The sequence below is a fragment of the Protopterus annectens genome, chromosome 10.part0 (assembly GCF_019279795.1).
Source record: "Protopterus annectens isolate FY-2018-M chromosome 10.part0, PAN1.0, whole genome shotgun sequence".
In the NCBI taxonomy this organism is placed as follows: Eukaryota; Metazoa; Chordata; order Ceratodontiformes; family Protopteridae; genus Protopterus; species Protopterus annectens.
Genome location: NC_056744.1, coordinates 1799498403 through 1799522830, shown reverse-complemented (window position 1 = coordinate 1799522830; position 24428 = coordinate 1799498403). Strand labels below are relative to the sequence as shown.

Here is a 24428-nt window from a genome sequence, read left to right as displayed (position 1 = left end):
AAAGAATAAAGTGAAACATGACCTGCAAGATTATGAGGATGGTAGGGCCATTCTCTGGAGACTGACTACTCAGATGCGCCAAAATAATGTGGCATTTCATATGTAGGAGGTAACAAAACATCATGCTGTTTCATTTGCATCCAGAGAAGGCACTGTAACTTCAATGGAATGAGAAAATGAAGAAACCTCTGCTTTTCCACCCCTCCTTCCAGCTCCGAACCTTCGGAAATTGCAACAAAACTTTTTCTGGTGCCAATAAAGCTGAGAGAAGAACACAGACTAAAGAAAGTGAGAGAGTTATTAATGAACAGGGAACACCTTGTTCATAGGAAAGAACAAGTTCAACAATCAAAAATAGGTAAATTGTATTAATTTGCCTCATGTTGCTGGTAACAACTATTATAAAATATGTTCAAGTTACGTTATTAATTTGTCAGGCTGTGTATTTACAAATGAAAAAAAAAATGCTGTTCTTAACTGTGGTTTAAAGTTTGTACCTCCTACTGTTTTACTAAAGTTGTATTTGCTGAAATGTGAAATTTTTAAGTTAATTAGGAAGTTACACTTGTATTATTTTGAACTGTCTGCTAATAAGAATGTTTATGTTGATAGTAGTTATAATTCCCTTAAGGGACTAAGTGGTGAAGATGCAAGTTTTTATTCCTGTGATTCAGATTTTTAAGTGAATGCCTATTGTCTTGTGAATACACAAGATGTATTATATAAAAGCACTTTTTGACTCCCTCTCATCATGATGGAATTCAACAATTTTCTGCTATGTTAAACTATACAGCTGAGTAAGTTTTACGAGTTTAAAAGTAAAATGCATGAGGTCCAGTTCAATTTAAACAAGTTAGAATAGAAAGCACTGCATAGTTTGAGCAAGCAGATAACTAGTATTTAAGCCAGCTAAGGATAATAAACTGGTAATCATGCACCATACACAGTATTTAGAAATGTGTTATAAACATCTGACTGATAAAAAGTACACAGAATAAAGTACAGTTTTGTACCTACCATAAATGTAGATGTCCGATAGGTATGCATCTGCAGTCATCACATATGGGGTTGTCCTGCCTCAGGCAGCCCTTCGGTCGGCCGGATTCCAAAGTCTGGGTCTGGCCTCGGCTGATGTCGCCCTTTCCCCGACGTCAGAGCGCCTGGGGTATAAAAGCATCAGCCGACGCCATCTTCCTCAGTGTTTCTTGCCCCAGATGCCAGGTGCCCTCAAAGGAAGGCTAAATTTGGAGAAATGCAATAAATTCCAATCATGCATATATATATATATATATATATATATATATATATATATATATATATATATATATAAAACAAATACACCATAATAGATAGCCCCAGCTAGCTATGAGAGGGAAAAGTACCCAATAAATACCAAAGAGGGGAAGGAGGGAGGGTAAACCTGACTGCAGATGCATACCTATCGGACATCTACATTTATGGTAGGTACAAAACTGTACTATGTCCTTCAAGGATGCATCTGCAGTCATCACATATGGGTAGAATACTATAGCCAGTCTGGGGGTGGAGGATCTATGTAAAGGATGGTGTAGCTAAAATGCCCTGCAGGACTGTCGTAGCAAAGCCTGCTCTGGATCTGGAATATAAAGGTAAATTGTAATGCTTGGAAAATGTATGCACGGAGCTCCATGTAGCAGCTTCTAAAATGTCCTTGGTAGCCACCCCTCTTAAGAAAGCTGTGGAGGTGGCTGTGGCTCTCGTGGAATGAGGTCTAATGTTAGCTGGCACAGCTATTCCATGAAAGGAATAACAAGAATGAATGCAATTCCCTATCCATTTTGAAATTGTCTGTTTGGAAATTGCTTTTCCTTGTGCACCAGCAGCATATGCTACCAACAACTGGTCAGTTTTTCTGTAGCTTTTAGTTCTGTCCAAGTAGTAGCGCAACTGTCTGTGTATGTCCAGGGTGTGCAGAAGTTTCTCCCCTTTGTTTTGTGGGTTTGGAAAGAAGGCAGGCAGGTGAATAGCTTGGTTTAATGAGACCCTGGATACCACCTTTGGCATAAATGAAGGATTGGTTCTCAATGAGACTCTGTCTTGATGAAAAATAAGAAATGGCTGTACTGCCATGAGGTCCTGTAACTCAGATACTCTTCTTGCTGAGGTTATGGCCAGAAGGAAGGCAGTCTTCCAAGACAGGAACTGTAGTTCTGCAGATGCTGATGGCTCAAAGGGAGGCAGAGTTAGTTTTTCCAACACGAAGTTAAGGTCCCAAGTAGGCACTGGAGGTTTCCTTGGAGGACTGATGTTTTTAATTCCTCTTAGAAACTGTTTTAGGAGAGGATGAGAAAAGACAGGTGGATCAGTATTGTACTCTGCTGAAATTGCTAAATATGCCTTTCTTGTGGAAGGCCGGCGAGCTTCCATGATGATATCCTTCACTCTCTTGGAAAGCTTATCCTGAGGAGGAGTCAAGGTATTTTCCAGGCTGTTAGTTTCAAGGTTTTCAGGTTGGAATGCAGAGTTTTGTAATTGTGCTGTGTCAGGAGAAGTGGCCATTGAGGAAGAGGCCATTGTGTCGTACGTGACATACTCTAACAGTGGGTACCAGTGCTGTCTTGGCCAGTCCGGAGCCATCAGAATCACTTTTGGCTGCTCTGTCCTGATCTTCAGTAAGACCTTGGTCATTAATGGAAGAGGTGGAAATGCATACACTGTTAGAGTTCTCCAGCTGAAAGAGAGGGCGTCCACTTTCCATGCTTGTGGGTGGTATGTCCTTGAGCAGAATTTCTTCAGCTGATGATTGTGGGGGGAGGCAAAAAGATCTATGTCCGGCATTCCCCATGATTGTGTTATCTGTAGGAAGACGTCTGGGTGCAGCATCCATTAGTGTGCATCTATGATATTTCTGCTTAAGCTGTCCGCCAGTATATTGTCTTTTCCTGGCACAAACTGGGATTGCAGCTCTATACTGAGTTTCAAGGAAAGTTTCCATAGATTCATTGCCAGTCTGCAAAGAGGGTAGGAATGGGTGCCTCCTTGCTTGTTTATGTACCACATAACTGTGGTGTTGTCTGTCCTTATTAGTAGGTGGCCTTGATGTAGAGAGTTTGAAGGCCTCGATTGCATGCATCACTGCCAGCATTTCCTTTTGGTTTATGTGCATGCGTAGCTCCTTTTGTGACCATAGTCCTTGAATACATCTGCCCTCCATGTGTGCTCCCCAACCGTGGTCTGAAGCGTCGGTTGTAATGGTTTGGCTGGCTATTGGTTTGCTGAAGGGCAGACCCCTGTTTGACCGGCTTGCTTGAGCCCACCACAGAAATTCCTTTTGGAGGCATGGAATGAGTCGGATCAAAGTTTCTAAGCTGTGACTGTGCTGAGTCCATAAACTCCTTGGGTACCATTGTAGTTTCCTCATATGCAGCCTTGCTTGTGGAATCAGAAGAATGCAAGATGCCATGTAACCCAGGGCCTGCAGGATTTTCCTTGCAGTCAGCTGAGTTTGTCTTGTCAGATTCCTGAAGTAATCCGGTAGTTGTCTTTGTTTTTCTTCTGTGAGAAAAGCCATTTGGGTGGTTGTGTCTAGTTCCGCACCCAGAAAAGTTATTCTTTGGGATGGAACAAGTCTTGATTTGTGAATGTTGACTGTATATCCCAAGGCCCGCAGTAGGTGAATGGCATAATTCAAGTCCTTTACCAAAGTTTGTTGGCTGTCCGCTTGTATAAGGCAGTCGTCCAGATATGGGTAAATTTGAATCCCCTGAAGTCTGCAGTGTGCAATTACTGATGCCAGGCATTTCGTGAATACTCTGGGCGCAGTAGATAAGCCAAAGGGCAATGCTGAGAATTGATAATGCTCTGAACCTGCAAGAAATCTGAGGTGTCTTCTGCAACTTTGTCTGATAGGGACATGCAGGTGTGCCTCCTTGAGGTCTAGAGTCACCAGCCAAGACCCCTTGCCCAGCATGGGAAGGAGTTGCTGTAGAGTCAGCATTTTGAATTTTGGCACAATGAGATAAGTATTCAGTGCGGACAAGTCGAGAATAGGCCTCCAATTGATTTTCTTTTCTTGGAACAAGGAACAGTCTGGAATAAAATCCTTGGCCTTGTTCTGAAAGAGGAACCTTTTCTATAGCTTTGATTTGCATTAAGTAGGAGATTTGTTTCAAAGCCTCTGCCCTTTGATTTGGTGGCAGGTCTGGCATGCCTTTTCTTTTTGGCAATGTGTGAAAATGGAACCTGTATCCTTTGTCTATTATTTGCAGTGTCCATTTGTCTCTTGTAATACTGTGCCAATTTACTGAGAATAAAGAAAGCTTTCCGCCCAAAGGTGCTTTTAATTGAGCCCTGGTTGGCGGAGTCAAAGCAAAGTCATTGAGTCTGTCCTTGTGCAGCTGTTGGAGGTCCTGCACTACCTCTCTGGTTGGGAGGCTGCCATTGCCGTCCTCTGTAGGAGCCTCTAGCTTGCCCTCTACCTCTGGCACGCCTGCTCTTGCCTCTCTGAAATCTTTCTGTGTCCGGAAAGGACCAATTCTTGGTAGGCCAATTTCTGCTGAATCTTGGTGGTTGGACTTGTAGAAAATCTCTGACTGTTTGTACAGATTTTGCCTTTTCCTCAAATTTCTTTAAGACCTCCTGAGCAGTGGAGCCAAATAACTTTTGCTTTTCCAGTGGAGCATCCAGAAGCTTAGCTTTAACATGGTCTGGCAGAGATTGTTCCTTCAGCCAAGCATGCCTACGTATGACTGCACCTGTCATAGCTGACCTACATGAAGCTTCCAATGCATCATAACCACACTGCAAGAAATGGTTGCTAACCTGCTGGGAGTTATGTACCAGATCCTGAAGTGATTTGCGATCTAGGGGTTCAGGTGAAGACAGTTTCTTATGCAATTCATCTAACAAATACTCTTGGGTACTGTATCATATGAAATTGACAATTTAATGCCCTCATAGAAAGAGTAGCAGAAGTATACACTTTTTTACCCCATCTCTCTAAAGCCCTGGACTCCCTTTCAGAGGGCAGTGGATTTTTAGTTGTGGCAGCTGCAACCCCTTTAGGGCCCTGGGAAATAGTTTCTGGATCAGCAGAGTGGGCCTTGTAAAGAAAACGATGCGAGTCCCGGACCCTGTAGTACCTATCGGGTTTGACAGGGGCCGGAGGAAGGGTGTCAGGGGTTATGCTAGACTCAGAGTACACATCATCAATGACATTCAAAACAGGAGAAACAGCCAAAGGTCTATGCTGAGGTAAACGCAGAAAAGTTCTTAATCTTTTCCTGGAATCAGAGAATTCCTGGCCCTGCCATTTGAAATGCTCTCTCATAGTGTGAAGGGTCTCCCCGAAGGAAAGTTCTTCAGGAGGGGAGGCCGAGGGGATAGACTCCTCTGCATCAGAGTCCTCGTAGGCTGAAAAAGCCTCCTCCTGGTAGTCCAAGAGAGCAGAGCCATCAGAGGCCTCCTCTGAGGAGTGGGGATCAGAGGGCTCAACCCTGGGCCTTTTGTTTAGAGGAGGTTGAGAGCCCCTGTCCGGATGGGGTTGGGAGCCCCTAATTAAGGAAATAAGGTCCTCTGATAAGGTTAGAATCTGTGAACTTGTAGTGGGTCCCTGAGGAGTAACCCTGGGAGGCATAGCTTTTGTGTGTTTAGCAGCTTTAGCCCTGGTGAATGCCTTTATGGACATGGTTGCAGGAGGCCTGGCTGCACCACATGCTGGTGTAGTTTGTCTAGAGGAATGGTGTCGGAAGTTTCCAAGACACCAGTTTCTGAAGGAAATTCAATAACCGACTCAGCAGGGGCCTCCGGGGCCGAAGTTGTCGGTTGAGCGGTTTCAGGGGTAGGAAGTACCAAGGACTCGGTTTCAGCCGAGACACTCGCGGTAGGCCTGGCCGTGGTTTCAGCTGAAACCGCGGGCCACGTGTGTCAGTCCTTGTCCTTCCGTTTCTTTGTTAAATGTGAAGTCGGAGTCTCCGACGGCATATTGTACGAAAAACTAGCCCCAAAAAATTCCTCTGCAAACTCCGCCCGATGTCTAAGAGTGCGTCGGTTGAAGGAAGCACAGGCAGAACAGGCCGAGACGTCGTGGTCTGGGCCTAGGCAGGGGAGGCAGTAAGAGTGGAAATCCTTATGAGGTATTTGTTTCCCACAAGTTAAGCAATTATTAACTTTATCTGACATCGGCTGAGGCAAGAAAGAGTCCCCAACGGGGTACTTAGCTTTTGAAGTCTTCGGTAGCTGAATTACAGGAGCTGGCCGACCGGCACTTGCGAACTGCTTCTGCTTCAGGCACCACGCGGCAAGAAAGACTGAGGAAGATGGCGTTGGCTGACGCTTTTATACCCCATGCGCTCTGACGTCGGGGAAAGGGCGACATCAGCCGACGCCAGACCCAGACTTTGGAATCCGGCCGACTGAAGGGCTGCCTGAGGCAGGACAACCCATATGTGATGACTGCAGATGCATCCTTGAAGGACATCAAATGTTTGTGTATGAATAAGGTTTGAAACGTTTTAAAGAACTGTTGGATAAAGGTTATAAAAGTGGTTATTTTTCAAAACTGGACGTTGAAAAAAAGTTTAATTATGAAGGCTGCACTATGGCAGACTTTTACTGTCTCCCTAAAATTCACAAACACTTGTTAGACCCACCTGGTCATCCAATAATTTTGGCATGCAAGTACTTTTTGCATAAAACAGGATTTTTTTTTCCTCTGGTATTTTTTTTTTTTAACCAATGGTTATAAAGTTACCATCATATACAAGGGATACTTTTGATTTTTTGGGTAAGGCAGCAAATTTGCGATGGACCCAGGATACGTACTGGGTTACACGATGTAAAAAGTCTTTATCCAAGTATCAAACAAATTTGGAAGAGAGTCTCTATTATTATTTGGGAGATAACGCAATATAGTTTGAAACTGGGATAACATTTCTGTCTGGTAAAATAATTATTTTGAGTTTAATACACAATTATATCATCAGGTGCAGGGTAAGGCAATGTGGGGGCACCATCTGCCCCCATATGTATGCTTTTTTATGAAACTGCTGGAAAATTAATATATTTATTTAAAAGACTTTTGTATAAAAAAACATGTAGTGAGATATTACAGATACATAATGATTTAATACTTACAGTTAATGCAGGACAAGAGTTGGTAGCTAATTCTGTTGATAATTTACAGTTAGACAGGTTTAATTTAGAATTTGACGGCTTAAGAGTGAAAAGAAAGGTACCATTCTTGGATGTTTTGCTTGATGGTATTGTTTAAGGGAAAATAAGGATGGCATGCATAGAAAATTTCAGGATGGCACTCCATACTTACAAGGGTTGAAATGTCATCCACCACATACTAGAAAAGCCTTGCCGTAGAGTGAGCTCCCAAGGTTACGTAGATTGTGCAACATGGAGGTGGATTTTTGGAAAGAATTGCTTATTACTGTGGATATGTTTGCCAAGAGGGGGTATGATGATATGACAATGAAGAGCTGTGTAGAAAAATTTAGAACAGAAAGGGTGGTAAGCGACTTGGATATGCATTCAAATAAGAGCCGAATAGGAAGAGAGAATAATTAAAGAAAACAGATACATTTTGTTACTACATATAACTTACTGAGTAGACAAATAGTGGATTTATTAGGATTTTACTGGGGGTTTTGGTGAATTTAAAGGATTTTGCTGATGTAGTATGTAAAACTCCATGTATTTTGTATAAAAGAAGTATAAAAGATATGGTGGTACATGGTAGGTATGCACCTCCCCCAGGTAATGTATCGGACACTATCATGCTAGTAGGGACAATACCCTGTGGAAGGTGTTCCAGTTGTAAATCTGTAATGAACAGTTTTGGTACAATCAATGGAGAGAAATTTGTAGTGTAATGTAAACACAGCTTGACAAAGAATGGACAATTTATGCATTAAAATGTCCCTGCAACACATTTTATATAGGAGAGAGTAAAAGTGTTCAAAACAAGAATTCAAGAACACACAAGAGATATTAAAAGGGGTTGGGGGTTGAGAGCCCTATTGCAATGCACTTTAAAATACATCATGGCAGTGAAGTTAGGGGGCTGCAAAGCACGATGTTAGAACAAATACAAGTTGATCAGTATGGTAATGTGAATATAAAAGAGAGACTTTTGTACAGAGTCAATTTTTATACTGAGATATGGCAGTTTAATTCTCTATTGACTGAATGCAGAGTGCAACTCAGAAAAAAAGGTGCCTAAAATGTATTAAAATTCTGCCATCCAGGCAATTAGCAGAGGGAGTTTCTAGACTGCGATGCATTAAACTCCATGTTTTGTGTTGAGTAAATCCAGTCTGTGTGAAAATCTGTGTTACTGTCCTTAGTCCAACTGAAAAGGGAGAAACAACAGTCCTGTACACTTACCATAAATGCAGATATTACAGTGTCTTTGTTGCTGCAGTAATAACTCCATGGGGTATCCTGCTATGGAAGCCAGTGCTTGGCCCGAATACAAGAGACTTTAATCCCCTCCTCTTGGCCAGGAGCTGCTGTTCCCTCCAATGTCAGGGCATAAGGGGAGTCAGCTGCCTCCACATCCTTAGGTCTTTCGTGACCCTTCAGGGCTGGAGGCCATACTCGAGTCCAAGGCCAGGAACACTAAATCCCATTGTCATCAGCACAGAATGATGAGTGAGACCTGAAGGAAGTGAACTACAAGGGGAGGAGACCTACAAAGAATAAAGAAGAGAAATGTGCACACCCTAATTTGTAGTCTAAACAGAGGAAGGAGGGTGGGAAAAACTAATGCAACACTAAAGACAATAACATCCACATTTATGGTACATGTACACAACTGTACTATGTTCATTGTGTTTCACAGCCACAGGAAAATGCCTTGGGTGGTTTTCCTGAAGCGATGGGTGGAAGGTGGATGGAAACTAGACGGAAGAAAAGCGGCCCTGCAAGACTGTCTAGGCAAAATAAGATGCCAAGTTATAATGTTTAGTACAGGTGTGGCCTGATGACCAGGTGGCTGCCTCCTGTTCTCTGTTGAGCACTTATAGGCACTCATAGGAGGTTACTAGGCTAATGGTTCAACAGCCCTCAGAAGCCTAGCCAGTTTTACCCAGATTTTTACCCAATTATCTATCCCTAGAGGAAAGATAACAAGGGTCAGCAAGTAGGGTTTTGATTATTTTTACAGACTGCCTCTGTCCATAAGGGACATGACTGCCACTTTAGGAGTGAGTATGCAACTTCCCATCCATCTGTCCAGATTGCACTTGAAGATGGGCAGGGAAGGGCTCAGCTTCAGGCTAATAGGAAGCCTATTCCATAGGAGGAGCAAACTCTGGGACACACATCTGTCTCTCCAGCACGATCAAGTCATGTCAGACACTGGGTTTAAATGCTTGCAGTGGGCAACTCTCATGCAGTTAATTTTGCAAAAACGCAACATTTTCATCAGGGCTGGGTCAGAGACTGCCTTGTAGGTCAAGCACAGATCACTCCTCAGTAATCGAGAGGAAACTGAACACAGTGATAGGGCTTTTAATTGCTCCACATAAGACGTTGATTATACTGTTTTTTTTTTTCTGTGAGAAAGCTCAGAGCACGTTCCAACTGTTGCTTGGTGAGGTACATGCCTAAGGGTGCATTGTACTCGATTACTGATTTGACGAGGGTAGAGTACAATGGTACTGTGGCATACTTGGATCTGGATGCCATGCCCTTACTTATAAGCTAAGCCACAAAGAAAGATCTCCTCACCACCATGGATACATGGTGATCAAAGTTCAGATTACTGAGTACCCAGATCTCTCATCACTTGGTCCATTCTTAGGATGGTAATATATCAATGCCATAATTTGTAGGTGTATTTGATTTCCCAAAAGCTACTATTAAGGACTTCTTCACATTTAGTTTGAGGCCATGGCTCTGACACCAATCACTAGTCTGCATCAGAAGATTTCTCCTAACTTGTAGACATCAGCAAACCTGGTCAGCCAAAGGACATTAATATTTCCCTTGAACTCTGAGCAATATATCCCAAAGAGGAGGGGGGCACAGCAATGAGCCCTGTGGTACTCCACTGGTGACTGGCCTCTTGCTGGATGTGGATTCCCCCACTCTAACAACAAGTGTCCTATCCCTATACCATTTGTCTATTCATCTGGTGATGCAGAGGTTTATGTCCAATTTTGTGAGTTTATTTACAATACAAGAGTAGGGTACTGTATCAAATTCCATGGTCAGGTAAAGGCAGGCAGTACGCAAGGACAACAGCATCCATAGCCCCAGTGACCCTCTCAAAGAACTCCACCACACTGAGTAGGCAGGACCTGACCTTGACAAAGGCAAACTGGGTTGGGTCTAGAATCTGGAGATTTCCTTTGCTGTTGTTAATCAGGGCCCTTGCATATGAGGCTAGTCAGACTTGGGGGTCAATAGTTTCCTAGGTTCACTGATGGTCCCCCCACTTGGGTAGAGGGATGACTATTGTCCACCACTCTACTGGGATAAAGCCTGTCTGGAGACTGTTGTTAAATAGAGATCTGAGGGGGTCTGCTAGTTCATGTTTCAAGCTATTTAACAGTCACCCTGAGATTCTGTCAGGGCCCACTGATGCTGGGTTTCTAGTTTTGGAGAGTGCAGTGATAACCTGTCCTTTTGTGATGACAGGCAATGGAATGGCAAGGGTATTTCATGGGGAGTGACAGCAGGTGATAAGAGGGAGAAATGTGAATTTAATCGGCCAGAAGGTTTGCTATTTTTTTCTGGCAGAGTATAGGTAGTGCCAACTTAGCATAATGTTGAGTGTTTCCTTTAAGATTTCGGACATAACCACAAAAAAAAAAAAAAAAAAAAAATGCTTTGTGGTTTTCCTTTGCTTGGGAGAAAATTTTAGTCTCACATTTAGTTTCTGAAGACTTGACTAGTCCCTGGTTTGCCTGTAAAGGCTATTGAGAGATTTGTTCCTGTTTTGTGCACTTTCCCTCTTACTTCTAGACAGGAATTTCTTCCTTTTGTTGTGTAGTTTACTTATGCCAGGGGTCCAACCAGGGTGACTTGTTTTCCAGCTAGACCTGGGTTTAGGTTTGGTCAGGTACTGCTGTTTCTTTGCAGTCGTTTAAGTGGCTGTGCAGGGCAATTGTGTATACTTCTACATAGGACTCTGTTTTGGGGGTTGCTACCACGTAATAGAAAGTAATTTGCCTTGAAAAAATTCTTTAGGGTTTTAGGATTTGATGAGGGTTCTACCATTACATTTACTTCAAAGGAGACTGACTTATGATCCAATCTTACTAATAAAGACAATGCATTGGGGAGGTGCAACACCCCCCATGTTTGTCAGTGCTATGTACGTTTCCGATGTAACTACCTCCCAATGTTAGCTTAGTAGTTTAGCTTGTTAATTACTAGTTTTAGATAGTTGTAGGTTGCGGCTCGCACACTTACCTTGAGTGCTTTTTCTCTCTCTCCCCCAGCTTGTGCTGCATTTTACATTTATCCTTCCATCTGTTTTTTCTCCCTTATATCTTATCTACTCTTAGTAAGTGATTTTAACTTCCTTTTATTCTGAGTTTTATGACCTTTGTTTATACTAGTTGCTCTCTCGTGCTCCCTTCTTCAAACTACTATTCTGTTCAACTCTCTTTTTCTTTTCCTAACTGCTGTTGCTCTTACCCAGAGATGCTCGCCATCTTCTTTTCTCTGATTGTTTCTGTTCTTTGCAATTCTTTGTTTGGGGCTCTGCCCGCTCCATTCGCCCTCCAGGCTCACTCCGCTCCCTTACCCTACCCCCGTTCCCACCCACCTCCACTCCAAGTACACATAGTTAATCATACCCCTCCTATCCTACATCATCCTCTAATCTTACTCCTCCAACCAATCACATTCCTCTACTCTTCTTACTCCTCCCACCTACTTAATGTAACACCTCACCCAATACTTGCATTCCCATCATATTTTAACTCCTACGACTTACAAAGCTATCAGAATACATAGAATTCTCAGTATATCCACCATGATCTCCTTATCTCCACTTGCATACCTTACTTAACACATGGTTCCATTAATCATAGGTAGGTACTAGGCTATTTGCCCGAGGGCATTTAAAAGCCTAGCAAAAGTGTGTCGGCTTTCATTGCCCCACTGATTAATTAACTAATCCTCTGTCAAGCAGAGCCAATGAAGTGATCCCAGGGGTGTATTTTCTGTTACTCATCCACTCGTCAAGGTTTCTCTTGAAGAGTGTTAGTGAGGGGCTCTGTCTGATGTAATTTGGAATTTTGTTCCAAAGCATGGGAGAGTCTCTGTGACAGGAATCTATCCCTCCAGCATGTTCTATTTATTGTTGTGGCGAGGTTTAGCTCACTAGAGAGCATGGCTCGCAGTGTCCTGGATTTCTTTAGATGGAGCATGTCCATCAATTCTCAGTTGGACATGGTTTTGTAAGTCAGGCAAAGATCACCTCTGAGTAAGCGATATGCCATGGAGTACAGCCAGAGGTTTTTCAGTCGGGCTGCATAGGACATATGTTTGAGGCCAGTAATCCTCTTGGTGAGGTACTTTTGTGGTCTTTCCAGCTGTTGGAAGTGTCTTGTGAGATACATCCCAAATGGGGCACTGTACTCTATGATGGGTCTGAGTGACGAGTAGAAGGGCACTATAACCTCTTTATTTCTAGATGCGAACCCTTTAGTAATTAGATGGGCCACATAGAAGGATTTCCTAACTACTTTGGCAATAAGATTGTCAAAGGAAAGATTACTATCTACCTGGGTCCCCAGATCTCTTATTACCTCTTCTGTATTAAGGGGGCTGCCATCTATGTGGTAATTCGTGGGTGTTTTGTTTTTCCCAAATGGGATGACTGCATTTTTTGGCATTTAGCTCGAGGCCATGACTTCGACACCAGGTGTCCGTCTTAGTAAGGCCCTTTTGGAGGATGTCCATGTCAGTCAGAAAGTCAATTATGGCTCCCAGTTTGCAGTCATCGGCGAACTTTGTACACTACAAGTTATTCACCTCACATAACTATCACTCTCTCTCCCATCTATCTTAAATAACTCCATTACTGTTATTCCATCATTCAGTACCTCATCATCATCCCCTTTTTCCCATTTACATGGGGTCAGGGTATCGTATTAACTGTCGCCAACTCTCTCGATTCAGTGCCACTCTCCTGCCTTCAACACTCATGCCTGACTGTCGCAGATCTTCTTTCACACAATCCATCCATCTCTTTGCTGGACGCCCTCGCTTCCTCTTAACCTTCTTCCTGTCTGTCCCAAATCTCCCTCACCAGATTGTCTTCTGCTTTTCTACACATGTGCCCATACCATCGTAATCTGTTTTCTTTGATCTTTTCTGCAATTGGAGCTACTTTGGCTTCTGCTCTTGTCATTTCTTCGCCTGTCCCACAGTGTGCATCCTACCACCTTTCTCAGGCACTTCATTTCCATCACCTCTAGCTTCTTCAACTGTTCTGCCTTTACTGCCCAGGTTTCTGTATCATACAGTAGTACTGGTCGCACCACTGTCTTGTACACCTTACTTTTCAGCTTCTTTGGCATTCTTCTGTCATATACTACACCTGATACTCTATGCCAGTTGGCTGCAGCCCCTCTGATTCTAGCTTTGACCTCTTCATTCAGACTACCCTTCTCCTCAATCATCCCTCCCAGATACTTGAAGCTGTTTACCTGTTCCACTATCTTCCCATTTATCTCTATTCTCAGCTTCTTCTGATTTTCCCAATCTGCTGCCATTACCACTGTCTTATCTGTGCTTACTTTCATCCCATGTGCCTTCAGATTTGCATTCCATTCTCCTATCCTTTGCTGAAGTTCTAGATCAGAGTCTGCCTGTACTGTCACATCGTCTGCATACAGCAGCTTTGTTGCATTCAGTACCTATTCTATTCATATTTCATCTCTACAAAATGACTCCCATCTACAGTACTTTTCTCCTCTTTCTCCGACTTCACCTATAACGTAATTTAAAAATAAACACTATAGGTAGGATACCGAAGGAAATAGCTCACTCCAACCAGCAATAATACCACCAATTTATTAAGCTTAAAATCATAAATATTTATAATATTATGGTTAGTACTCTCATCCAACTATCAGCGTATATGTTTAGACATGTGTAATAACTACCTATATATTATTGTATATGTTTAGTGTTAGCTAGGATATTTAAACATGTGTCTTGCAGTACATTTAGTATTTGTTGCAATTAGCATGCCCCTTTAAGTTTTGAATATGAGTTTGGTGCCAAAAAATAGTTAAATAAGCCAACTGTTCATTAACTGATTAATTCTGATGAAGTCCACATTGTAGTGGATGAAAGCGCTAGATCCGTTTTGCTGTTGAAATATTTATGATTTTAAGCTTAATAAATTGGTGGTATTACTTCTGGTTGGAGTGAGTCATTTCCTTCGGTATCCTACCTATAGAATTTATTTTTGAATTACGTTGTTGCTGTTTATCTAAACACTATTGCTTTACTGTTCCTACTTCAGCAATCTCTCACTCGGCAGCCTTATTCCTATTACACAGCCCAAATTCCTTGCAAACCAACTTCTACAACTACCATGCATACATCACTCCCCAGCTACCCCTCAATAGTCCCAACTATATATACCTTAAACATACTTTTACAAAGCAGAGTAAAAATCTTCACCCTTCAAAGCCCCTGCTACACCACCATCTCACTTCCAGCCCAACTGGAAAATGAAAAAGAAATTACAATATGCAACGGCTCCCACCCACTCCAACTTAGCTCGGTGTGGACACATTTATCCAAACTCCGGTCCCTCCCCATCTCCATGCTACCCTTCAAAATCTCTAAACTTTACCACCATTAATATCCAGAGTATCAGAAACAAAGTTTTACATCTGCATGCCTTTTTAAGCCAAAATAAACCCAACTTCACAGCTATCACAGAGACTTGGCTAAAACCATAAGTCAAAGATGTTGAATTCCTTCCCCCTAACTACAGCTGCCTTAGGGCAGACAGACCAAAGAAAAAAGATGGCTTCATTGCCTTAATTTATCCAAATATATTTACAGTAGTTCAATACACAAAACCTATCTCACTATTCTCCGCTGCAGAGATGCTACTGACCGTCCTAAAATTGAACATCTGTAAAAACCTTTGTATCATGGTCACATACATCCCCCCCAGGCAATAACATACCTGTACTTGAAGAGATTCTTGCCTGGACTGCTAATAATAATGAAAATCACCTTAGGCAACGTTAACATCAATTGGCATGATACCTTAAATAATGACACCTCTAACAGCATTAACCTACACAATTACATACAGCTAAATCAGACACATCACCAGGCCAAACTATAAAAACAAAGGTTCAGCCCTTGACTGGATCCTGGTATCTGACCCTAACAAAATCTCCTCCTCTGGTACACTGCCAAATAGTATTAGTGACCACTCACCTGCCTTCATAATACGCAAGATTACTCATATCCTACAGCATCAAAAAGTCAAGCACACTAGGGATTTATCCCATTTCTCACCCTCTACTTTCAATGAGATCTTGTATAGTGTGAACACCATTAAGACATCACCCACTCAATGATGCTGTTGAGTTTTTCTTCAGATCTTAAGATAGAGTAGCCACACCTCATCTAAAAAGAGTTAAGGCTAAACATGCCAACTGGCTGACCAAACAAACTAAGCAAATTATGTCCGCTAGAGACAAAGTTTGGAAAGCCTGGCAAAAAAAAAAAAAAAAAAAAAAAAAAAAAAAAATTTCAACTGACACAGCTATGCAACCAGGCAAAATGTTTGGTGATTAAAAATAAAGATTTCCATACTCTTCAAAACCAATACAAACAAAACCCTAAAAAGTTCTGGGGTACACTCAACTCCGTACTTTGTCCAGGCACAAAAAATAATCCTTGCCCAAACCCACACAAGACTCCCACTGAGATACCCACTCTCTAACTTCACTGACACCATAGCCCACCAATAAACCACAAACCACCAAATACTCCATTATCTACCTGCCCAAACCCCTCTATAACTACTTTCACATTCACACCAACTCCCACCTCCACTATACAAAAACTCCTTCATAAACTCAAACCATGTACAAATGCACCAAACAACTTACCAGCTGAATTTCTACAATTAGCTATAAACTCCATTATCTATCCGGTCAGGATACACCTCAGTATATCCATTAAGGAGGCCACTATTCCTAACATTTGGAAGAAAGCATTTGTTCTTCCTCTACATCAAGGTGGCAATAACTCTGATACTGCTAACTTCCAGTCCATAGCAATCCTCCCCCCATCTCCAAAATATTAGAAATATGTGTTCACAATCCGCTTCTAAATTATCTTATTAATAACCAGATCCTTTCCCCTACTCAGCATGGCTTTAGGCCAGGGCATAGTACCAGCTCTGCTCTCACATCCTTTTGGGATACAGTAAAATAGGGCTCCAGACATCGGATACTTAGTTCCTCACTCTTCCTTGACCTCTCAAAAGCCTTTGATACAGTTTCTCATCCCTTACTACTTACCAAACTCTCCAACCTAGGTATCTCACCCCTCACCCTGAACTGGTTTTCTAACTCTCTCTGACAGGCAAGAAGCCACCAAATGGCAAAAAATCCTGCTCACCTACAGGTGTTCCCCAGGGTTCCGTACTAAGCCCACTCCCATTTAGCATATTCATCAATAACTTCCATAACACTCTTACTCATGGTACTGTTATCCAATATGCCAATGACTCTACAGTCATCTGCTCTGCCAAGACAGTTTCTGACCTGCAGCATCTTACCCAGCAGGCCTTTACAGAAATCAAATCTTGGATATTAAGTAACCATCCTGTTCTAAACCCTAGTAAAACTAAGCTTTTAATATTTACCCCCACAGAAAAAAACCCTCTCAACAGAAACAAATTCTCTATCCACTCTCTAATACTAGCACTGATATCATTCCAAGTACTAAACTATTAGGTGTCATCATTGATGAAAATCTAACATTCAACCTCCATATCTATAACAACATCAACAAAAACATCAGAAACTAGGTACCCTCTATAGACACAAGCACTTCCTTAACTTCAATGCTAAAAAAGCTCTAGCTTCTTTTTCTGCTTCCATCTCTATTACACGGTGTCCCCTTCAACAATATACAGTCTTCTCTCAAAATCAAACTTGTCTCATGCTACAATAAGATCGCCAAATGTGTAACTCAAACTTTTCATCCCATCACTGTCTATCCTTACATCAATTAAACTGGCTCAAACTACCACAATACCTCACATATCTTCAATTAACTACTGCACATAAATGTACATACAAACCATCTATGTGCCCCTCTCTCTCTTCTTTACTGTCTACCTATCATCCCAACAGACCTCTTAGAGCTGATAACACATTGTTGCTAAAAGTTGACAAACCAAATCTGTCAGCTGGTCAAATGCTATACTCTTTTACAGTCTCTAAACTCTGGAATGCCCTCCCACCTTCTATCAGAACCACAAATAATCCTGTTCTCTTTAAGTCAACCTTAAGAAAACATCTTTCTTCACTCTGGCACCATTCATGTGCCAAAATAAAACCTCCTTAAATATCTGTCGCCTTACTATAAACTCTTTCTATTCAATCTCATCACTCTATACATCTTTCTCACACTATTTCACCACACACACTGTTGGAGCTCAAACTCTAGCTGTTACATCTTTGCTACTAACACCTACAACCCCAAAACATTTCATCTTTTAATGCTGTTTCACAATCATCCAATTTTACTATTAATATTAATAATTCTACACAATGTAGTAGCACATAATTATGCACATAACATTGAACCATCGTGATTATATTATTCCTAATGTAGTGTGGCTGTATAATTTATTTATGGACATTTAACTGGGTTAGTCCAACTGAGCCAAAGGCTCATTTTCTGTGGAGACCCGAGGAGAAAAGTTCCAATTACAGTCAGAAAAAGTAATGACCATCTTATAAACTATTACATCTCAATAGAGTTCAACACAGCAATAAAGAAGTTTCAACTAGTGTATATACATGATGGTGAGGAAACTAGGGGAAAAATATGAGTTATGTAGATAGAGGGGGCAGGAGGAGTAAGCTAGGAGAAAACAAAGTAGTTATTTACACACAGAGGGAGCTGGATGAGATTTACAAGGAAGAGGGGTAAGGTGAGAAAGACAGATAAACTATGTATTAGTGTCAGTGTCTTCCTCCATTGTAACTGTATTTTATGTTATAATGCATGTTATTTTTTTGAATGAAGTGTCATTTTATGTGGAGCTTTTCTCCCCAGCTTCCACTGAAAATGAGCTCACCTAGGCCCAGAGGACCATCCCAGTAAACAGATGCAATAAATAACCAAACACATAAATAAATGAATGAATAAATAAATGTCAAGGATACTTGCGCCCCTAGTGGGAGTGCAGACCAGTGATTCCAGAGCATTTGCATTGACAAAATCCAGCAATCTCTGAGCCTGTATGTTAGTGGTCACATTCTTTTCCCAGTTTATGAAGGGATATAGTTAAAATCGTCCATAAGTGCTATGTTGGGCGGAATGGTAAGTGATTCAAGTAACTACAAGTACACAAAGTGGTCTTTGTGGTTCATGGTTGGAAACCTGTAGCTAGCAATGACATGGTGGAGGATTTGGCCTATGGTCAGTTGGATATGGAGTAGCTGAAGTGAGTCATCCTGCTTGACCAATCTTGAGGTGCGACATTTTTCATTTAATTTATTTTTATGTAAATGGAAACACCTCCTCCTCCTCATTTTTTCCTTCTTCTGAGGGTGGTCTCCTCATTTTTTCCTTCTTCTGAGGGTGGTCGTCTCATTTTTTCCCCTCCTTCTGAGGGTGGTCGTCTCATTTTTTTCCTTCTTCTGAGGGTGGTGGTCTCATTTTTTCCTTCTTCCGAGGGTGGTCTCCTCATTTTTTTTTCCTTCTTCTGAGGGTGGTCTCCTCATTTTTTTTTCCTTCTTCTGAGGGTGGTCTCCTCATTTTTTCCTCCTTCTGAGGGTGGTCTCATTTTTTTCCTTCTTCTGAGGGTGGTCTCATTTTTTTCCTTCTTCTGAGGGTGGTCTCCTCATTTTCTTTCCTTCTTCTGAGAGTGGTCTCCTCATTTTTTCCCTTCTTCTGAGGGTGGTCTCCATTTTTTCCCTCCTCCTGAGGGTGGTGGTTCTCATTTTTTTCCTTCTTCTGAGGGTGGTCTCCTCATTTTTTCCTTCTTCTGAGGGTGGTCTCATTTTTTTCCTTCTTCTGAGGGTGGTCTGAACGTGTGATAGGCACTCTAGCCTTGCACTGTTGAGGTGCTTTCTGAAGCCTTGAACCACATCTCTAACTGCACACATGTCAGTATTCTCCAGGGGAAAGTAGAGCTTCCATGGAGTTTCTTGTTAAGACTCATAGCACTGAACCACAGTACCTTCAGCTTGGCATTAGAAGAATTTGCTTTGACGCTGCCCAAAAAAGGCACTATAGGGGGTGGCCAATGCCTTTGCCAGTATTTGAAAGCCTAGCAGTAGACAGGTGCAGACAACCTCTAGCAAAGCAGTTTGGTGTGTCGATCATGCTGTCCCAGGCCAACAAATATTGGATCCCCTTGGAATGACACCAGTAGCTGACCCATTTTTTGGGGTCAATCATTTTCTGTTTGTATTATGGTATCATTTTTAGTGAGGGTAGAATGCTGCTCATACCTGCCTGCAACGTATTCAGAGATGTCCAGGGAAGTATGTCAGAGGTAATTTACACCCACATTGACTATGACTGAGTTATACTGGTAACTGTGTGACTCACGATGAGAGTCTCCTATGACCAAGATGTTTGAATGTGTTGTGTTTTACCTTAGGGGTTTGCTTGCGGAGACGCCAAGGTGCACTTTTATATGTAGTATTTGGTGTTGACTTGGTTTTGTTTGCATATGGTTTCTGATGGCTGTAAATGGGAGACGTCCGAGATTTTGGTAAATTACTTGAGAGTAACTCCTCATGTGTGGTTTTGTGTGTCGAGATCTTATTTAATAAAGGAAATTATGTGTGTGTGCTGACAACCTGTGTCATTTGATTTGTCAGTATGAGAGAGACAGGTCTTAATTTTCACAGTGTAACTACTACATCTCTCACGTACTGCGTTTGTTTCAGGATTAAATGGTTGACAGTGTGTACATCAGACAACTACTACATTGCCTCACAATGCCCATGTCCACCAGGCTGGCTACAGAGACAGAAGAAAAGTGCCTACCCATGGTTTCAGGTTTTTTTTTTCCTATGGGTTTAACCAGGGAGAAGAGGGGGTACATTTAAATAAACTGGGATGACAGCACATGGAAGAAGAATGGGTGCTACACTCAGTGTGAACTGCAGCTATTCAACAAGGTGATGTTGCTCTGTGCACAACTCAGATGCTCTTAGAGCAGCAGGGGACTGGGGATGGTTTCAGAGATAGTTATTTTAATGGAAATTTTAACTTTAAAGCATTTGCATTAATACAGGGTACTGCTAACTACCACTGCATGGAGAGCAGCCTAGCACAAACATTGGGCTTGTATAGAATCACAAAAACAAGTTTTACAACAGCGAGGCTTATAGACCAATCAGGGAAACATATAAGCTTTTAAGCCAGCAGCCCCCAACTCAGATGGGTTTGCTACAGCACACTTCTGCCACAAGAGTGCAGTCAGAAAATACCCAATGTAAAAATGCGAGTTTTACAACTCAAGTGCAGGGAAACCATACAATCTAGGTACTAGAGTCCTGTAAAGCTAGCAGACACAATGTAATTAAGTACTACAGCAGTAGCAGCAGAAGCAGTTCAGCTTTGAAACTTGTAGTGTGAGAAACAAACACAGGATTCTTATTAAATACAGTAAAATAATCAGCAGAAGTCCAAAATGATACTTACTTTCATACTTTCAGTAGTGGATAGGCAGATTTTCTAACTCTCAGGTGAAGTGGCCAAACCAAGAGCAGCCCTGAGGATTTGAGCCCTCCTCTGATGAAGGCAGTTGTGGTGGTAGTGGTTGAGTGACTCCAAACATGGAGTGGCATCTCTTTATTATGGTACTTGTAACAGAAACTCAAACAGTTGCAGACCCATTTAGAAATGGCTAATCCAACTACGTGTAACAGCCACAAAAAGGTGATCTGACTTTCTGAAAGTCTTAAGATCTCTAGGGATAATATCAGAAGTGCCTCAATGTCTAGTGTGTGCACAATTCTTTCTCCTTTGGATGAAGGGTTTGAAAAAAAAGCATAGAGATGAATGTTGTGATTTAAGGAGACTTCAGTAACCACTTTGGGCATAAAAGTGTAATTAGTTCTCAGGGAAACCTATCTGAATGAAATCTTAGCAAGAGCTCTTTACACATTGCAGCTTGCAATTCTGACATTCTTTGAGCTGGGATGACGGCCACTAACAATGCAGTTTTTCAAGTTATGAATTTGCCTTCTATCAAAGCTGCTGGCTCATGGATCTCATTAACAGAGACACTGGAAACCTCCAAACACTGGACCCTACCCAGTTCGGCTTGGTCATCGTGCATAGTCATCCCCTTTGGAAAAAAAAGTACCTCACAAACTATCACATAGGTGGTAGCCCCCTAAATATGGAAGATGTAATAAGGGATCTGGGGACACAAGTAGATAGTAACCTCTCCTTTGATAATCAAATTGCCAAAGTGGTTAGAAAATCTTTCTATGTGGCTCACCTAATCACAAAAGGGTTTGCATCCAGATCGAAAGAGGTCATTGGGCCCCTCTATGCATCACTCATCAGACCCATCATAGAGTACAATGCCCCATTTAGGATGTACCTTACAAGACACCTGCAACAACTGGAAAGACCAAAGAAGTACCTCACCAAGAGGATCACTGGCCTCAAGTAGATGCCCTATGCAGCTCGACTGAAGAAACTCCAGCTGTACTCGGTTGCATACCACCTACTCAGAGGTGATCTCTGCCTGACATACAAGGCCACGTCCAACCCAGAATTGATGGACATGCTCCACCTAAAGAAAACCATATCCCCTCGAGCCACAAGCTCCAGGGATCAAAACCTCACCAAAACAATAAATAGGATGTGCTGGAGGGATAGATTCCTGTCCCAGAGACTTCCCATGCTCTGGAACAATATTCCAATCTACTTTAGCCAGAGCTCCTCGCTAACCCTCTTCAAGAGAAACCTTGACGAGTGGATGGGAAACAGAAAGTTTACCCCAGGGATCACTTCAATGGCTCTGCTGGACAAAGGCACAGGGAACTAGTCTAAGGGGGCGGCAAAAACCAACACATTCTGGCTAGGCTTATAAATGCCTTCGGGCAGATAGCCTAGTAACTACCTATGAAGGCTGAGATGGCAGAGGCATGGCTCTTGACAGATGAGCAAGAGTCCTTTTGAAAAAAGTTCCATTACGTAATGGAGAACAAAGACTAGATTACAAATAAAAGGTTGATGGCTATTGTTCTGGTACCAAACAGTAAATCTCTTCCATTTTGACATGTATGGATTTTCTAGTGTGGGGCTTTCTTTCCTATTTTAAATTAGCAAAGACATCTTTACTGACTAACTGTCTCTCAGAGAGGGGGACCATCTAGTTTGTGGTGTCTTGTGCTCCTCATGTTCTGTGTCAAAAAGTCCACCTTCCGTGGATGCAGTCATGGTTCTTGTATGCTCATGTCGTGCACCTGAGGGAAACCAATGTTGCCTTAGGGTACTATCATGATCACTCCCCTCCCTTTCCCCTGATCATGATTAGTGACCGGAGGATGAGAGGTATGGGAGAAAAAGCATACAGAATGAGACCTGTCCATGGCAAGAAATCATACAGCCTTCAGGTCTGGTTGTCTCTGGCCCCTGCAGAATTATCTTGGTAACTGCCTCTTTTCTTCTAAGGCAAATAAAGGTATACTTCTGGTATAAAGGCAAAGAGGGTAGAAATGGGTACCCTCCATATTTACGTACCACATAACTGTGGTGTGTTCTATGTCCTTATCAAAAGTGTCCCTGGTTTCCACAACTGTATGAAACCTCCTTTTGTAGGGATTGGAGAGGCCTGTGCTTACACCACACATTCTTTAGGTACCATTGTATTTGACTCATGATCAGCTTGGCAAGGCAATCATTAGGATGTGATATGTCATGAATCGGAGTCCTGAAGATCTCTCATGATGTCACAGATACCTTCTGGTAAAGATTGTAGAAGTATGAGGTTAAAAGGAAGACCAGAGGAGGAAGGCACTTTTGTCTTTGGCTAGTAAGATGTCTAAAAATAACTGTCTCCAAAAGGGGATAGACTGGCCCTTTCTAGGTTCAGTGGGAAACTCAGATTTGTAAAGGTGGAAATGGTCAGACTGAGGGAAGCTCCTCCATGGATGAAGCATGGATTACACAGTTGTCTACATACAAGTAGATCGGCACACCTTTTATTTATTTATTTTACATTTGTTTACTGGGAAAGGCCGACTGCACAGGTCCTTTTTCAGTAGAGGCCCGGGGAGAAAAGCTCCAAAAAGCTTTTGCATTGCAGTGTACAAAAACTGGAAGCAGACATTTTGTAAAGAATCTGGGAGCAGTAGATGAATGAATGAGCAGTACACTGAACTGAAAGGGTTAGCCATCTGCCTTGAAATGGAGGAACCTCCTCTGCAGTTTCGATATAGAGATGTGGAGATAGGAGTCTTTCAGATTAATGGAGACCATGAAAGCTCTGTGGGGAAAGCATTACTCGATTTCGGCTTTCTCTTAAACCTCACTCCTCCTCTAGATTATTCTGCATATAATGTTCCCACAAATTCCATACATTTCTATTGAATTTGCTCCTTCCCTTTTCTAAAGACCCCACTTCCAGGTCTTTTCTCTCTTTTACAGTATTCAATCATAGCTCTCAACCTTCCATCTCCTAAATGAGGAACGCCGCCTCTCAAAATGGAACAAATGGGCAAAATGTGAAACACCTCCCAACAGCTTACTACCAACTTCAAATAGGAAGGTCATGGGATGATTACAATCTTCTAGTTTATAGTTACAAAAAGTTATTTTGGTGAATTAATATAATTCAATACTATTTATCATTGATACCAGTTAAAAAAAAATCCTAACGCTGAATGTGTGACTGACCCTTTCAATGACCGAGGAACGTGGATTTTAAGACCCAAAATAAGAAATGTTCCTCATAACGAGGTACACTTGAGAGATATGATTACATTTTAAATACAATTGGTTTAGATTTTTATTTCCAATTTCCAGTAATTGCTTTTTTGGCAGTCAACAGAATTAAACTTAATAGGGCCTTGCTATGTTTAGGAAATCCAGATCCTATGTCCCGGCTCAAAATATCATGTCCTTAATTACAGCCATTTGCTCACTCAATATTTCTGACAAAGTATTCTATAGGGAATTCTTAAAATCTGCCAAAGTAATTACACTCCCAACAAAAGTAA

The 24428-nt window shown here is 41.9% G+C and overlaps 1 protein-coding gene across 1 annotated transcript in view; it reads right to left on the bottom strand.

Annotated features, from left to right (window-relative positions):
* LOC122814504 (Snf2 related CREBBP activator protein) overlaps window positions 1–24428 on the bottom strand; it is a 3617155-nt gene that overhangs the window by 424726 nt on the left and 3168001 nt on the right. The gene's annotated exons all lie outside the window — the stretch shown is intronic.